Source organism: Musa acuminata, chromosome BXJ1-6, assembly GCF_036884655.1.
Source record: "Musa acuminata AAA Group cultivar baxijiao chromosome BXJ1-6, Cavendish_Baxijiao_AAA, whole genome shotgun sequence".
In the NCBI taxonomy this organism is placed as follows: Eukaryota; Viridiplantae; Streptophyta; class Magnoliopsida; order Zingiberales; family Musaceae; genus Musa; species Musa acuminata.
The window spans coordinates 14,959,481-14,966,363 of NC_088332.1; positions in this window are offsets into that span (position 1 = coordinate 14,959,481).

Consider the following 6,883-nt stretch of genomic DNA (forward strand, 5'->3'; position numbering starts at 1 on the left):
ATGCAGATTTTGCAAGAAATAAACTATCAAGATATGGACTTCTATCTTAATATGCTCCCACTATTTTACTATCGAATCACGTGACACCCTCAGCACGAAAAACGGAAGTCTCCGGCAGACTTCTAGTGGGGATCAGGATCCAATCAGCGTCTTAGTGTAACCTCGAGGGACTCGACCAATCACACTAAGCCTAAAAGGTAGGCAACTCTTGCCGATCACAACTCCTTGTGATTCCCGTCCTGTTCGGCCTCCGAATCACCATGGCCTCGAGGGACTCGACCAACCATGATGCTCGGTTAAGTCAACACCTTCGTTACAATATGAGTCTGATTTGATGATATACCCTCGAGGGACTCGACCAAGCATACCATGTCCTCAGGTCACCGGTGACATCTCTATGTCGTAAGCAAGATAGCGAATCGCGATATAGGTGAGTCTCGAGGGACTCGACCAACTCAACCTACACCGGGAATCGGTTCCTACTCATAACGATGGAAGGCCACGTGGGTCAATCTAATTGCCTCACGTTTACCGACTTAATATTATCGAGAGATGTTTCTATAATTTGGTCTCCTAATATGACATGTCACACATATACATATTTAATATATATCTACATCGCATGCAAATATATATACTTATCTAGTATGTGTATAAGCAATCACATCAGATGATCATGGACCACAACCTAATATGATTAGGCCCGAGCCAGTAGGCCTAATCACTCACATCAAGATCTATGTGTGCAACGGTGCATCTCCATGCCCTGTGATCGTCCATCTCGTCCTCGTCGGTTCCGTCGACATCTTGATGCATCTCCATGCATCACGATCGTCCGTCTCGTGGGTCCCGCTGTCGCATCCACGCTCCCGCTGCGCCTCCTCATGTGATTACAACTTAATCATAGGCACGCAGGCCCGACAATAAACGAGAAATATAATGGAGGTTCGCAGACCTCAATAATAATAATCACAAGTACACACATCACACGGTCCATGATCATCCGTCCACACATCATACATCACATGTATAAATAATCATCATCATGTAGGACTACTAGATAATAATAAAAATAATAATCAACTAAACCTTTTAATTAATTAATATTTTTCTGAAATCAGAGACATGTAGGGAATTTCTCAATTCCTAAGGGTATTTTCGTAATTTGGACAAAAGACAGAAACTGGAATTTCTCAAATTCCGAGGGGCAAAACTGTCTTTTTTCCAGAAAACCCTAATGCCTTTTCCCCCTTTCGCTGTTGCCGCCGCCGCCACCCTGCCGGCGGCGGCCTGTGCGGCGAGGGGCGGGGCGCTGCCCTCGCCTGCGGGCGGCACGCCCGCTGGCGGCGATGCCGCTGCGGGTGGGCTCCCCTTTCGGGCGCCGCTGCCTCCGCAGGCGGTGCTGTCCCACCGGGCGGCCGCCCCTGTGGGGGGGGTTTCGCCTGCGGGAGCAGCGGCGGCAGGCGTCGCGCGTCGCTGCCCTGCGGCGGCAGGCGCCGCTGCCCTGCGGAGCCTCTACCCGCGGGCTCAGCGGCCGCAGGCGCCTCTACCCGCGGGCTGCCAGCCCCGCCGGCCGCAAGCCTGCTGCAAGCAGACCGCCGGCCGGCTGCTGCAGGCACAGCGCTTGCGCATGCGCCGGCGCTGTGCTGCCTGGCTGCGGCTGCGGCTGCAAGCAGACCGCCGGCCGGCTGCTGCAGGCACAGCGCTTGCGCATGCGCCGGCGCTGTGCTGCCTGGCTGCGGCTGCCGCTGCAGGTGGCTGCAGGCATGCATATCGAGGGCAGCAACTGTTGCTGCCCTTCCTCGCTTTTGCGTCAACGATTTTGACGTCAAAATTCTTCCTAAACACAACACACGCAGTTCAAAACCAATCATTCGCACGAACAACCTGGCTTTGATACCACTGTTGGGAAATCATAAGGGGGCGACATCATATGCGCAGCGGAAGAACAAGAAAACAAAAATCCCCGATTCCCAAAAGGATGTTCGTCGTCGTGCGAAGATTGGTGCGCAAAAATCCGCAAAACACAAAACTGCGTATAGAGATTGTGTTACCTAGGGAGATCGTATATCCCTGTTTCCTTGCAGATCCTTAGGAGAGGGTGAAGGAGGTCAAGCGTCCTCCTCTCTAGCGGTGATCCACACAGCAGGGTTGCGACGACGCTCCTCAAAACTCCAGGCCTACTCTGAGGTGGAGAGGGAGAGGAGAATAGGAAGGGCAAGCAAAGACTCTAGCCTATGAGGCTGTGAATCCCTCCTATTTATAGAGATCCCGTGTCAAAACCCTAATGGGTCCTTTCCCTAGTGGGTATTGGATCTGCATCCAATAAGACAGGGCTCCGTCGGATATCTCATATCCGAACCTCTACTCATCGCAATGCCTACCATATGTGTGTGACCCTCTAGGCCCAATATCGAGCTGGCCGTGAGTCATACCTGTCAGAACTCCTTCTGACTGAGTGAATTATTATCTCTGTAATAATTCACTCGACTCATCGACTACGGAAGTACTAGGCCACTACGCCGTAGTCCCCAGACGATACAGGGGAATCCAATCCATTGGACCTGTCTGTCCTCAGTTACCATGTACCTATAGTCCCTCATCCATCTAATATCCCAGAGACCGTATATCGAGCATGGTGCTGTCAGACCCATACGGTTTCTACTCGAGTCTCGCTCTAATCGGATTCTCCCGGAGAACTCTTTCTCTCTTAACCCGAATGACCCTGGCGAGGGATTTGTCTGAGCAAGAACACATAGGATATTCCTCTCATGACGCCGAGAGTGGATGATCCTCTGTCGACACTCAATAGCCCTCGTAAGGTCGACTACCACTCCCAATGACCAGCTGTACTAGATCTGAGAACAGTCAAACCTATAAGTCTGGTATCAAAGAGTGGAGCACTCATACAGGACATCCTTGGTGTCTCAAGTCCAAGGACCAGATACACCACTAGGACTATGGAATCGCTGTCTGACAATAAGGCATCATCAACCATCCAGCATTCCGTAAGCGGATCAATCAGTGAACTCATTCTCCAATGAGCACCTGTACTGTATCCCTAGTGTCCCTACACGAGCAGCTATGAGACCAGCTGCATCCATCATATGGACGGGTATACAGCACACCAGTCTATCCGGTTATCACGATGTCCCTCTCGAGTAACCTATGACCGGGATTATTTAGGATATGTGTTTAAAGGTGAATCGATCTCATTATCGTGATCTCATCACGATCCGATTCCCATTGCACAAATCCAAGGACATCACAATATATATGCATTTATGCAATAGTTATAAAGTGATATACGCCAAAATATAATAAGCAAAAAGATTCTGTATCAAGTCACACGTGCCATCACTCACGTGATTGGCTTGTTGGGCACTTATGACTAGCACTTCCTTCAATAGGGTTTCTTTGCTTTTAGACTCTCTGTGCTTATGTACTTTAACTAGGGATGAGAGGAGTATTTATAGACTTCAAGTTGATTCAAATATGGAGCCTAAAAACATCTCATCTTGGGTTCCCCGGGCATGGGCGGTACTACTGCCTACACTGGGCGGTACCACCGCCCAATGTCAATTTGACGCTGACACTGTCCTGGGCGGTACCACCGCCCAGTCTGGCGGTACTACTGCCTGGGGGTTCGTGCTAGGCAGTACCACCACCTAGACTGGCGGTACCATCGTTTGGCACCATTCTAGGGGCGGTACAACCACCCAGACTGGTGGTACCACCGCTTGATACAGTCTCGAAAACTATGCCATGAAGGTGAGACTTCTTAAGGCATTGTTTGGGCCTCTTATTGGGCCCAACATAGTCCTTACATGGGCCTAGCTGGTCCCTAATTGGGTTGGCCCAAATCCAAGCCCAATTACGTACTAACTATGAAATCCTAAGACATTTGCTAAGCGAAACAAGTCCCTATGTCTATTCTTCCAGCGAGCTTCCGGCGAACTTTCGACGATCTCTCAACAATATTCCGGCAGACTCCTAGTAAGCTCTGGACTTCACGACGATAAGTTGATGCAGTTCCTAACACACGAAAAGCCAACCAGATTTTTGTTGGGCTGGCAGCCCAAAGTGGGTTCAGCCCATGGTGGGCTTTATCAGCCCACAACCCATACCCCTTTGACCTAACCCTAGATCAATATAAGGGGGGTGTGGGGGCTGCGTTTTAGATGCAGAAAAGAGGCAGAAAAAGGCAGCAACGTTGACATCCTCATAGCAACAAAGAGAGAAGAACAAGGTAGAAAAATAAGAGAAAGAAATGGAAGAAGACAAGGACAACGCAGAGAGACTGTTCTCAATCATCTAGCAGTGTTCTCATCTCAAGTTAGATCAAATCTACAGTAGAATCTTGCTGTGATTACTTGGGGAGGTTTTAGATATTGTGGGCAGTGACGTGATCCTTGTATCCCAGTTATTCTCTTGTGGTTGTTGCTAGGGTTTTGGGCAAGAGATTGAGATTTGTATATTCATTATTCTCATAGTGGATTATCTCTAGTTTGCCCCATGGTTTTTACCCTTCACATTAAAGGGGTTTTCCACGTATATCTTGGTGTTCTATTTGATTGTGTTTCCATTTTATTCCGCTGCGTATTATGGTCTTCTAGTATTTGTTTATATACAAAAGTTTTTCCTCTTTATATCCCCATCAACTGGTATCAGAGCGGGATTTTGGTGATTTAATTTTTGTATTTGAACATGGAGGCCAGTAATGTTTCTCACATGATTAGTTTGAATGGAAACAATTGGATGATATGGAAACCAAGAATGGAAGATCTCTTGTATTGCAAAGATTTGTATGGACCTTTACAAGGGGATAGTGCAAAACCTACAACTATGACAGATGATGAGTGGAAGAGGTTAGATCGAAAAACAATTGGGTTTATTAGACAGTGGCTTGATGATAGTGTCTTTCACCATGTTTTTACTGAAATTTCTGCATATTCTCTTTGGAAAAAATTGGAAAGTCTCTATGAAAGAAAAATAGCTAGCAACAAAGCTTTTTTTATCAGAAAACTTGTGAACCTAAAATATAGAGAGGGTGCTTCTATTGCTTAGCATTTGAATGAAATGCAGAGTATTACTAACCAGTTATCCTCTATGAAAATGTCTCTTGATGATGAGTTGCAGGCATTATTACTTCTCAGTTCATTACCAGAAAGTTGGGAGACACTAGTGGTTTCCCTTAGTAATTCTGCGCTAGATGGTATTGTCACTATGAGTCAAGTAACAAGCAGTTTGTTGAATGAGGAGTTGAGAAGAAAGAGTTCGGCAACATCTCAGAATAATTCACAGGCACTTATCTCAGAGAACAGAGGAAGGTTAAAGTCTAGAAGCAGTTCATGTATGGGTAGAAGCAAGTCAAGATCAAGAAAAGATATTGTTTGCTATAACTGTGGTGAGAAAGGACATTACAAGAACCAATGTAAGCAACCTAAGAAGAACAAAAAAAAGGGAAAAGAAGTGGAGTCTACATAGTCAAAGGATAATACTACAGCTACAGTGCAAGGTAGTGCAAGGTGGTGATTATTTGATTTTGTCTCCTTCTGATGATATTTTTTCTTGTATGTGTCAGGATCTTGAGTGGGTGATTGACACAGGTGCTTCTTATCATGCTACACCTCGGAGAGAGTTTTTTGCTACATACAGGTCTGGAAACTTTGGTGTTGTCAAGATGGGCAACTATGGCACAGCAGACATCATTGGCATGGGTGATATCCATTTAAAGACCAACCTTGGCTTCAAGTTGGTACTTAAGGATGTGAGGCATGTGGTTGACTTGAGGCTGAATTTAATTTCAGTTGGAAGACTAGATGATGAAGAGTATGAAAGCAGATTTCACAGAGGGCAATGGAATCTCAGTAAGGGTTCTCTTGTTATAGCTAGTGGAAAGAAATGTCATACTTTGTACAGGTTGCAGGCTAAAGCTTATGGTGAGCAGTTAAATGCTACAGAGAAAGACTTCAGTATGGAGTTGTGGCATAGGCGATTGGGACACATGAGCGAGAAGGGGTTGCAAGCTCTTTCCAAGAGAGAGGTATTACCAGATCTCAGAGGTATACATCTGAACCCTTGTATTGATTGTTTGGCTGGTAAACAACATAGAGTTTCATTTGCTAGTGCTGCTTTGTCTAGAAAAATGCATGCCTTAGATCATGTTTATACAGATGTATGTGATCCTTTGAGGACAAAAACTCCTGGTGGATTTGTTAATGTTCTTGGTATAAGTGGTGCACTTTATTTTGTCACTTTTATAGATGATTTTTTCAGGAAAGTTTGGGCTTATGCTTTGAAGACCAAAGATCAGGTTATTAATGCCTTCAAAGAGTTTCATGCTAGGGTTCAAAGGGAGACAGAAAGGAAATTGAAATGCATAAGATCAGATAATGGTGGTGAGTATACAGGATTGTTTAATGACTATTGCAGGTCACATGGGATCCAACACGAGATGACAATTCCTGGTACACCTCAGCATAATGCAATTGTAGAGAGGATGAACCGCACCATCATGGAAAAGACCAGATGTATGCTTTCACAGGCCAAGCTACCTAAAAGGTTTTGGGATGAGGCTTTGAGGACTGCAGTTGATGTGATCAACTTATCACCATGTACAGCCCTAGATGGTGATGTTGCAGAGCATGTATGGTCAGGGAAAGATGTTTCCTACAGGCATTTGAGAGTGTTTGGTTGTCGTGCATTTGCACATGTTCCAGATAATGAGAGGTCCAAGCTGGATGGTAAGTCTAAAGAATGTATTTTTCTTGGTTACTCACATGATCAGTTTGGTTACATGCTTTGGGATCCAGAAAAGCAGAAGGTGTTCAAGAGCAGAGATGTGGTCTTCTTTGAGGATCAAACCTTTGAGGATTTGAAG